Source organism: Phyllobates terribilis, unplaced genomic scaffold, assembly GCF_046119375.1.
Source record: "Phyllobates terribilis strain yellow unplaced genomic scaffold, ASM4611937v1 Scaffold_7__3_contigs__length_470593459, whole genome shotgun sequence".
Lineage (NCBI taxonomy): Eukaryota > Metazoa > Chordata > Amphibia > Anura > Dendrobatidae > Phyllobates > Phyllobates terribilis.
In genome coordinates, this window is record NW_027362767.1 from 391,651,210 (window position 1) to 391,663,392 (window position 12,183).

Here is a 12,183-nt window from a genome sequence, read left to right on the forward strand (position 1 = left end):
TGAAGGATAGTATTAGCAAATTACAGGCCTGCTATTTGAAACTGTGGTTCTCTGTCAGACATAACACCTATAAGAGTGTTCCAAAATTAGCCATTTCTTCTATTTTCATTTTGTTGCAGTGTGTCGGTCAAGCTATTCACACTAGTTGTCTGTGAAGAATAGTATTGTAAAGGACATATTGATGTTCATGCTATGGCGACTCCATTTTGTCTGCTTGTTTCAAAATCATGTTATTATACTCTTTGCATGACATCCATTCTTTCCTTCTTTTCTCTTGATTCACATGCAACTTTCCCACACTAACCTTTTCTCTCAGAAACATTCTATGAGACACCCCGCTCCTGTTATCTAGCTAGTCTGAGCCGGGATGTACGACCTTGTAACTTTCCACCATGCACCGAACTAATGATAATATGACCATATGTGTATTTCCGTAAAAATTGTACTAACATTGGTTCAAGCATGTAGTATGGCTGTAGGTGATTGGCCATTGATAAACTCAAAACAATATAAAATGCTAAGTAGAAATAAACGGGGTTAGAGATTCTTGAATCCCCCCATACAGAGCTTTGAATCAGTCTGGTTTTCTACTGGATTGCAATCAACCTTGTAACAAAATAATTTGACACTCACTGGGTGAACCGTGAAGGGTCATTACTGCCCTCCCTCAACAGTATTAGCAAATTACAGGCCTGCTACTTAAAATTGTGGTTCTCTGTCAGACGTATCACATATAACTGTGTTTCAAAATCAGCCATTACTCATGAACGTGGAAAATATTGCCCTGGCAAGAGACAGAGAAGTGGACGTGATGGTGATGGTGCATGCAGAGGCCGATGACGTAGCTGTGGATAAGCTGAAATTGTGCTTAAACAAACACCAACATCTTGTTGCTCGACCTTCCTGTCCCAATTACTAGAACACCACTATTGAACACAGAGCAGTATCAAAATGTTGTTGGTTGGATACCAGATAATGCTTCCAGTCACTTTGCCACCACCACCACCACCCTGTCTTCCACACTGTAAAGTCTCAGTAGCCGTGAGTCTGGACCGCATATTCCTCACACTGACCCTCCTTCCTCCCACCATGCTGAGTGCCCGGAGACAACTAAACCCACACTTGGACACTCAGAAGAGCTCTTCACTTTTTCGTTTGTAGATTCGGGCTTCTCATCCGGCCAGATTCAAGCGAGTCAAGAGGAGAATGCCTGTAGCGACGCCCAAATTTTGGAGCAGCCACAGTCACATGAAGGCAATGGTGGGAAAGTGCAATTACTGTTGCAAGAGGTGGATGATGATGATGATGAGACACAATTGCCAGAAAGTGAGGAGGAGGACCAGGGTGCGGAAGTGGAAGACGAGGTGGTGGATGATATAGTAACTGACCCAACCTGGCAGGGGGACATACAGATGCGAAGACAGCAGCACACAGGGGGAGGGAGGCGTAGCACCACAACAGGCAGGAAGAAGCAGTGTTGTGGTCGCAGACACAAGGCGAGAAAGCGTTCCTCATAATGCCAACACAACGGAAGTTGCCAGTACAACTGTTAGGTCTTCCCGAGTCTGGTTATTTTTTAAAGCCTCTGAAGATAACCCCAAAAATGCCATTTGCACCACCTGCTGGATATTTCAGGTCTGCTTGTCAAACTACTCTGCTGTGTGCCCATTTTATAAATTCAGCTACAACTTCCGCTGCCCTTGCAATGCTTCAGCAACATTTGCAGCTTCCGGCTCACTGACTGATCTGTGATGTCCCCACACTTTAGAACTCTACATTGCAGATGTTCGGAAGGATTTGTGAGCAGAAGAGGGCAATTGTTGACTGCCAGCATCAACAAGGCCGTCGGCACTCAAGTCAGACTCCAAACATAAAACCTCAGGAGTGGACATGGATGTCAGAAATATGTACCATCTTCCAAAACTTTGAGGACTCCACCAAGATGGTGAGCGGTGATGACGCCATAATTAGAGTCACCAACCCGCTTATCTGTCTTCTGAAATGCTCCCTGCTCACAATTAAAGAGGTTGCATTGCAGACGGAGCACGATGAGATGGAGCAAGGGACCATACAGGGTGATTCCACACAGCCCAGCCTCATCTCATCCCAACGTGGATTGGGTGACAATGAGGAATATGAGGAGGAAGAACAGGAGCTAGTTTCCTGTGCTATAGACGGTACTTCCTGTACTAACCGTCTGTTCAGCATGGATGGCCTGAGGACAGAGAGATGGAGGAGGAGGAGAGCATGGTCAGTCGTCCTCTTGATGAGGATACGGAAGTCTTGTCTGTTAATAGTCTGGCACACATGAATGAGTTTATGTTACGCTGTCTTTTCTGTGACCCTCGCGTTGTTCAAATTTTGGGTGACAGTCAGCATTGGTTGGTGACACTTCTAGACCCACGCTACAAGGCGAACTTTCTGTCTCTTATTCCCTTGCAGGACAGGCCTAATAAAATGGTGCAGTTTTATTGGGAGGTCTAACTCTATTCCCATGCATCTCTGTCTTCATACCCAGACATGGGTATACGCTTCCTGATTTTGTCTATTTGCTCTTGTCCTCCTCCGTGTCTGCATCGTCATCCTCCACCACCATATCACCACCATATGTACTATATCAACATATCTATGTTTCTTGCAAGGGACATTGGAGTTCCTCCAAATTTTTGGCAGCCGTTGCTTCACTGCATAGGCAAAGAGTATGGGAAACACACTTCCTAATAATGGGAACATTGTTTTCACGAGGCCCTCCGACCTCTACTTCTCCTGCAAGGGGCATTGGATTCCCTCCAAATTTTTGGCAGCCATTGCTTCACTGCATACGCAAATAGTATGGGAGACCCACTTCCTAATAATGGGAACATTGTTTTCAGTAGGCCCTTCAACCTCTACATCTCTTGCAAGGGGCATTGGAGGTCCTCCAAATTTTTGGCAGTGTTTTTTTTCCAGAATTTTGGCAGCCGTTGGACTCACTACATACCTTATAACTGTATAGCAGATCCTCTCCTTCCTAATGGGAACATGTCGTTACTATGGCCCAACTCTATGTGTCTTTAAATTGTTAGTAGGGATTTTCCCAAATGTTGGCAGCTGTTGCACTCACTGCATACCCTATAACTTAATAGTAGACCTTCTCCTTTCCAATGGGAACATGTTGTTATTGTGGCCCAGCTCTTTATGTGTTTAAATTGTTAGTGGGGTTTTTCCCAAATTTTGGCAGCCGTTGCAGTCACAGTATGTGTGGCGCCCCGGAGGGTTCGACCGCCACAGGAATGCTGCACTTCTTCAATGGAGTGTGGTGTTCCTCCTCTGAGGTAAGGCCAGTGTGATGGTAGTGACCTAACCTTTTGCATCCAACACCACATTTCCACCAGAGGGAGCTATTATGCACTAGGTGCTGCTCCCCTGGTTACAGGGAGACTGCGGAACACAAAGTGGTAGGAACCAGTTAGTGGGTGTGGGTGGAGGAACAACTAGATAGTGACACTTTAGATTTCATATTTAATAGAATGCCATCTTAGATCTTGGTCCTGTCCTTCTGCTAATTCTCCCTAGTTAATTAGTTGGTCTTACTGTGCTGTCAGAATACTGTGTGTAATGTGACCTCCCTCCGGGAGCGCAGATCCTGTGTGGGGCTGCACCGGCATGGGACACAGCCCTCGTACCCCGATCTATGGGACGAGAGGTAGGTTGCAGACAAGGAATGTCTCAACCCGGCCGAGCACCAGGATCAAGAAGGCCCGGGAGCTTTAGAGTGTGGCTCCCTAGCAAATGGGTCCCGGGGAGGATGCAGACGGAGCGGAGTACGCCACCTGTCCTCGCCTACCTGATCTATTCAGAGGGATTCCGGCTGCAAGAGGGGTAGCGGCCCCCGATACCCGACCTTGTACTCTACGTCCAGGATGGGAAAGCCCGGTTAGGCCCTGAGGATCCCACCGGGCGTCGGATGGAGAGGAATTGCCACCCAACCCCTACACCTGAGAGGAGCTCAGAGGGAGACCCGGCCTATCCACACACGCACAGACGGGAAAGGGTGAAGTCTGTAGTGCAGGAACACTCTGGTGTAGGGTCGCTACCGAACATTGGACTTTCTCGGAGGTAGTCGGACCCCCATCCCTGGTGGCCGCAGGACTCCGCGAGGAGCAGTGAGTCACCTTCCCGCTAACGTCTCTGAGTGAGTAAAGCCTTGGAAGTTCACCCCTATGGCCTCTGGACTGTTCATTACGCGCCATATCACACGACGCGGTGCCCGTACTCCTCACGCTACTGCTTCCCCCTTCATCCTGTTTGCCTGCCCTGAGGCCTTGCTCCGCCTGTGGGGAGCAGTGAGAACTTTATCCGCCATGACACCGGGCCTCAGCAGACTGCTAGCGGCGCTGGTGGCCCTTCACCAGACACCACAGGTGGCGTAGTCGTTAATCAGCCACTCAACCTGGACAAGCCCACACCATCTCTTTCTAATGTGACGGCCCTGAGCACGGGTCGGGCCCGGGCCATGGCTGCATCCCGACTCTTCAACACAGGGCCCGACACCGAGTCCTCCAACACCCAGGGTAAAACACGGGCTTTCTGAGTAGAGGCGTCACATATGGGCATTACCACTATAGGAGACCTGCTCCTTTATAATGCATATTTTTTTTACTAAGACCCTCCTCTATATCTCTTCAAGGGGGTATTTGGTTGCGTCCAAATTTTTGGCAGCCCTTACAGTCACTGCATATGCATTAACAGTATAGGAGACCCACTCGTTAATAATGGGAACAACAAAGCATAGCCAGGTGATGGCTCTCTAACAATAGCGAGGGCCAACTGCTGGCCCTTTAAGAATTGTAAGGCTGTAAAAATAGTGTTTGTGACTTTCACAATCCCCCCTTCATAAATGAAACAGGATGTGTCTGATGATGTTTCACGCACCACATGACCAGATAAGGTTGTAAAATGTTAAAATGACATTTCTCAGTGAATGCATTTGTCTTGGTTGAAAGCAATGCAAAAGTGAAAAAATGCATCAAAAACGCTACATGTGAACATAGCCCAAGGTGTGGAGGAGCATTTTTGTTTTTGGTTATTTATTTTGCCTTATATAAAAGTCATTACCCTGGAAAGGATGTTCCTTAACATATTTCCAGGAAAATCCATTTTGGTTTTGTTTTTGTATGTTTTATTATGAGTCCGTAAAAGTGGCATAATACCTCTGACAACATTGTTGACAGCTTTGACATGGGAGTCAGAAATGGTTTCAGGGGTCTTCCCCATGCTGTTCCCATGTCATTTGAGCCCTGTTCCCATCGATTTGGGCAATTTTTAGGCCCTCTGCAGGCTGCCGGGGGGAGCTGCCGGAAAAATGCTCGAGTTTCCCTTAGACTTTTAGACTTACATTAGGCTCGTTACTCGGACCGAGCACTCGAGCATTACAATTTGCTCGACTCGAACAATGAGTACCCGAGCATTTTAGTGCTCACTTATCACTATTAACTACTAATGAGAGCAGCAGGGACTACAGTAGAAGAATTCTCATATGTTATTATTAACCAAATAAGTACAAGAGATCAGATTTATGGAGAACCTCAGAGGGATAAAAACTTAGATGTTAAAATGATGTCCTGACCTTATGCTTAAATGTTACCACTAGACATGTTTGAGAAGCGTTTAATGTTCTGCTGGAAATCTGAAGTGATCTGTGACTTGCTTTGTTCTAATACAGTTGATAATAAGTGTTCTCTCACATCGAATAACCTAGTCAGGTGACTGGAGTCTGGTCATCTCTTTGGAAACTTGGCACAAAGCTGCTGTTATGAACTTTCCTACCAACGCTCAACCTGATTTACTGGGAGAATAAGGCTGTAATCACAAGACTAATTAAAGTACTTTGTGTAGAAATGTTCCTATAATTTTTATAACTAGGGTCATGTAGCAAAACTTAAAGTACCCCCTCCCTATCTGTCTGACAGTGGATTGCATCCATGATCTGTAATAAACACAGGAGTAGTGTGACAGAGGTAGTAGCAGGTCCTTTTGTCAAAGACCAGCATAATGCTAGCAAAAAAAATTGAAGACACAAAATACCAATATAAATGGCTAACATACAGTAGTTCTCTACTAATATAGGATGACAGTAAAGTCCAGAGCCCTGCAATCATCTTATCGGAAGACCGCTCTTTTGATTAACAGGGCCAGCGGGATGTCTTAGTATGCATGAAGACACTGGTCATAGTAGCTATTATTTGCTTAATTTTTTGTTTTCCTAGTTGTAGAAAAGCATACTTGCCAGCTTTATCTGCTGGTAGTTTTGAAAGTTTTCAGTCCTCATTGCAGGAAGCACAATTTTTATTAAAAGCCAAGGCCCCTTTTAGTTTTGACTAGAGATGAGCGTTGTTCTACTCGAACTGTTCGCCAATCTCAAATTCGAGCTGTTTTGGGCGGTGTTCGAGCCGGTCGGCGAACACGAACAATTTGAGAAAAATTCGGCTGTTCGAGGTTATGTTCGATAACTGTTCGTGCACCAAAATCATAACTGGATTTTTTCTCAGTAATGATGAAAATTAATGTTAATACGCAGTTTGAGTGTACAGCGGGGCGGGGGGAGGGGCAGGGGATGGATCTCTGCAGGAACAATGAAGATCTCCATTTTTTTTTCTCTTTCCCGCATTTGCAGTGGGGAGGTGCAATCTGTCAGCCTATCAGCAGCGCACACATGGAGCGAAGTGCTTTTTTTCACACAAGCAAGGGCATGTGTGATTGGCAGTGTATGTCACATGTCCTTGCCCTATAAGACCAAGCCATTTTCCCCGTCGCCACCATTTTCTCACTGCTGCAGCTGCGTGTTAGACGGCACCGCTGTTGCTGTGTGCGCTATACCTTGTTAATTTCAAGCCAATTTTCGCACAAATATACAGATAGCTTGGGAGTAGGGAATAGTTGTGATTGCAGTCCTTTTAAGGACTAGGTTACAGCATTTCCTACGACTTTTATCAGGCAGGTCTGTGCTCTTAAATAGATAGATTGTGGGAGTAAAGACTAATTGTAATTGGAGTCCTTTTCAGGACTAGGTTACATCAGTTCCTATCAGTTTTTGCCAGGCAGGTCTGTGCCAGTGCTGTGCAAGTTTTTTTCACAGCATTTGGCTGAATCTAGCAAAGCTAATCCTTTTTGGCCTATTGCAGAGTGTGTTAGTCAGTGGAGTAGCCTATCTGTGTTGCAAGATATACCACCTGTGTATAGAATACCAATTTTTTTACTGCACCTAGTGAAGTAAAATCTTTTGGGCATAGCATCATTCTATTAGTCCATCTATACTGACCTCCATCAGGTTGCAAACTGAATATAATTTTTTTCTGCATCTAGCTCTGAAAAAATATTTGGGCTTCTAGCAGTGTGTGGGACTTGGTCTATTAGTCCATCTATACTGACCTCCATCAGGTTACAAATTAAAAATAATTTTTTTCTTCATTTAGCTCTGAAAAAATATTTGGGCTTCTAGCAGCGTGTGGGACTTGTTCTATTAGTCCATCTATACTGACCTCCATCAGGTTGCAAATTAAAAATAATTTTTTTCTGCATCTAGCTCTGAAAAAATATTTGGGCTTCTAGCAGTGTGTGGGACTTGGTCTATTAGTCCATCTATACTGACCTCCATCAGGTTGCAAATTAAAAATAATTTTTTTCTGCATCTAGCTCTGAAAAAATATTTGGGCTTCTAGCAGTGTGTGGGACTTGGTCTATTAGTCCATCTATACTGACCTCCATCAGGTTGCAAATTGAATAAAAAAAATTTCTGCATCTAGCTCTGAAAAAATATTTGGGCTTCTAGCGGTGTGTGGGACTTGGTCTATTAGTCCATCTATACTGACCTCCATCAGGTTGCAAATTAAAAATAATTTTTTTCTGCATCTAACCCAGCCAATAGTTTTGGCCTAATACCACAGTTTGGCCACTCAGCTCTGCTCGGTTACCATCCATTGTTTTTTGTGCAAACAACTCCAGAGTTGTGAATTAGTTAACCACCAAAATGAGTGGAAAAAGGCCTGCTGCTGGTGGAAAGGGGAATAGGCGTGTTGGGAAGGGGAAAAAAGGTTGTGTCCGTGGGGTAGGTGCAGAAGAAAGACCATCTTCCAGCCAAACTAAAATGTCTACTTCTTTTAGCGGACAATGTGATAAGATCCCTTTCTTACGGCCACGCCAATCGCTACAAATTCCAGATGAGGCACAAAAACAGCAGGTGCTTCAACGGATATCAAGTGCTCCTTTAAGTGGGCTCTCCTCCACATCAACTTCAACATCACAAATACTCCAGTCCTCAAAGGTGTCACCCAAATCGCACTTGCTTCCTCACAGCTCCCAAATCTCCAGCTGCCCGTCTGAGTATGAGGTAGAACAGATGGTTGAGTCTGCAGAGCTGTTTACTCATACTATAGCCTGGGAATCAGAGGTCGACTCCAGCGCTTCTGTGAATCCAGACGAGGAAATGATCTGCACTGATGCCCAGAATCTTTATGAGTCGGATCCAGGACCAGACGCAGAAGGTTCTGACCATAATGTAGACCCTCATTCCCAAACTGTAACTCCTGTTGGTGGAGACAATGAGGAAGACGATGATAAGACTCAAATACCTGATTGGAGCGACAACTTTAGTTTTTTGTCAGGGCAGGAACAGGTTGGCTCTGAGGACGACGGGTGTGATAACGCACAGGGTGATGATGATGAGGTCGGAGATCCCACTTACTGTCAACCCACAGTCAGCCAAGAGATGAGGTCAGCAGAGGAGGTGGAGGAAGATGCTAGTGACGACGAGGTCAGGTTGCGCCTTCCTGGACAGAGACGTAGTACTGGAAGCACGTCAACAACTGCATCCTCAAACACAACTCTGCCTCTCACCACAAGTCGTGGTGGCTCTTCAGGTCGCATGGGTGCTAAGCCTTGCATAGCCTGGGCATTTTTTCAGATCGATAAAGATGACCCAACTCGTGTTATCTGTAACATTTGTCAGCAAAAGCTAAGTAGAGGCCAAAAAATACATAGTTTGAGTACTTCATGCATGAACCGGCACATGGACATGAAGCATAAGTTGCAGTGGGAAGCTCAGTGTGCTACAATGCGGTCTAGCCGGCCGGGTCAACCACCGTCTGCCATATCTTGTGCATCCGCGGCCTCTTCATCCTCTGTGACTGGGGGGACAGCAGTCACACCTGTTTTGGGGCGCAGACCTGCCACCTCTTTACCCGCAACAGCCAGCGTGATTGGCAGGTCATCATTTTCTTTGGAGGTGGTAACACCAGCTGGTCTTGAGCGCTGTCCGACATCGATAGCACCACCTTTGGATCAAGGCAACCTAACATGTCCGCCTGCATCTTCCTCACAGACCGGCAGTTTGCCGGGGACACCCTTATCAACCACGTCTAAGCACAATAGCCAGCCCTCGGTCCCTCAGATGTGGACAAGTAAAAGACCATTTCCTCCTAGCCATGAGAAAGCTAAGAGGTTGAATTTCACCATCTGCAAGCTCTTGGCTACAGAAATGCTGCCTTTCCGCCTGGTGGACACAGAGGATTTTCGAGACCTTATGTCCGTCGCAGTGCCCCAGTACCAGATGCCCAGTCGGCACTACTTCTCAAAGAAAGGTGTGCCTGCGCTCCACCAGCATGTCGCACACAACATCACCGCTTCTTTGAGAAACTCTGTGTGTGACAGGGTGCATTTCACCACAGACACTTGGACGAGTAGGCATGGACAGGGGCGTTACATGTCGCTGACTGGGCACTGGGTAACTATGGTGACAGCAGGACAAGGGGCTGCTGTCCAAGTCTTGCCGTCCCCACGAGTTGTGCGTCAATCCTCTTTATGTCATTTTTCCTCCACTGCTTCTGCCTCCTCAACCTCCTCTCGGTCTTCCACCTGCACCCAAAGCCTGTCTGGTCATGCCACAAGCTTTCTAACTGCGCAGAAGGGATCCTGCACACCTCCTTACTATGCTGGCAATAGGGCTCAACGTCATCAGGCGGTTTTTACATTGAAATGTCTGGGAAATGTGAGTCACACAGCTGAGGAGTTGTGGTCAGCTCTGGAGAACCAATTTCATGAATGGTTGTCTCCACTGGACCTGAAACCAGGGAAGGCCGTGTGCGACAATGCTGCAAACCTGGGTGCGGCCCTTCGCCGGGGCAATGTCACACACGTGCCTTGTATGGCTCACGTGTTGAACCTGGTTGTCCAGCAATTTTTAGCCCACTATCCCAGACTAGATGGCCTTCTGCAGAGGGCACGGTCGCTGTGTGCTCACTTCCGCCGTTCGCATCCCGCAGCTCAGCGACTTACATCTCTACAGAAGTCGTTGGGCCTGCCACTTCACCGGCTAAAATGCGATGTGCCTACCCGGTGGAATTCAACTCTGCACATGTTGCAGCGACTGTGGCAGCACCGACAAGCCCTGGTGCAATACGTTCTGACGTATAGCCTGGGCCAACGAGATTCAGAGGTGGGGCAAATCACGCTGGAGGAGTGGTCTCAGATCAGGGACCTATGCACCCTTCTGCACAGTTTTGAAATGGCGACGAAGATGTTTAGTGCTGACGATGCCATTATCAGCATGACTATTCCGGTGATTTACATGCTGGAGCACATGTTAAACAGAATTCGGAGTCAGGTGGTGGCACAAGAGGAGGTGGAGGAAGTAGAGGAGGAGGAGTTGTATGCGGAAGGGCTAACATCTGCAAGGTCCAGACGGTCGGCAGCACCAGGGCGGCAGGCATGTGAGGGTGGGGGAGATGATTTTGCCAGGGCGCATGGTAGCAGCCAAACTAGTGAGGAAGGTGCAGGAGCCCAGGAAGAAGTGGAGGACGAACTGATGGAAGACTCATCAGATGAGGGAGACCTTGATCACATTTCTGTTGTGCGAGGTTGGGGGGAGAGGACAGAGGAAGGAAGCATGATTGTTACCTCGCCACCAACACAACAGGGACTTGGTGCTCCTGGATGCGCAACACACATGAGTGCCTTCTTGCTGCACTACCTGCAACATGACCCTCGAATTGTGAGAATTAGAAATAATCCTGACTACTGGGTTGCCACACTGTTAGATCCCCGGTACAAAAGTAAATTTGCAGAAATTATTCCTGCCATAGAAAGGGATGCACGCATGCAGGAGTATCAGCAGAGACTGTTGCAGAATCTTACATGTGCTTTTCCACAAAATACCAGTGGTGCACGTAGTGAATCTCACAGTTCCAACTTGCCAACCGTGGTCTGTATGGAATTGTTCAATAAAGGGCCCAAAATTAAGATAACATAGATGGGAGAGGTCTCTATGAATAGGAATTCCTAAGTATTTGATACCCTGTGAGGGCCAGGCAAAGGGAAAGTTGGACTGGATGGAATCCTATATGGATTTAGGGAGGGAGACATCGAGGGCCTCAGACTTCGCTGCATTGATTTTAAAATTTTACCATGTAACAAAGTGATCTATTTCAGCCATAACAGCAGGGATGGATATATGTGATTGAGTGATATATACTAGGACATCATCAGCAAATAGAGAGCACTTGTACTCGGTGCCTCCCACCTCAATCCACCTAATATTGGGGTTATGGCGAATTGATGAGAGCAGGTGCTCCGTCACTAGGATGTATAAGAGAGGGGACAGAGGACATCCCTGCCTTGTCCCATTGGTGATTGTGAAAGGTGATGAAAATGTTCTGACGCACCCCCTGGGCCTTGGGACACCCGGAGCCGGACCCTTTTTGGTGGATGCTGGTGGTTGTAGTCTTCGTGGCGGCGATCCGGTTCCGTGGCTCAGGGCGGTCAAACCAGTGGCGGAACTATTTATGTGGTTTTGATGTTTAAATGTCCGACTACGCCACCCGTGGATTGCGGTCAGAGTGAACCGCCGCTACAGGGCGGACCGCTAAGGCTGGTGTTGTGGGTGCAGCAGAGCGTAGCATAACTCCCCACGGGAGGAGTATAGCCTCAGGGCAGTGTATGCGGAGGATGGGGGTGATGGTGCAGGGCAGCAGCAGTAACGACACGGAGTCAGTGATGCAGTTCAGGGCCTTTACTCACAGTTCTTATTATCCAGACCACGTCTGCAGGTAACGGCTGCCCACGTCGTACTGTGCTCACCAGGTGAGGGGCTCAGACAACTCCCACATAACTTTGGAGCGCTTCACAGGACCCCCTTTGTGTGTCCTTTGT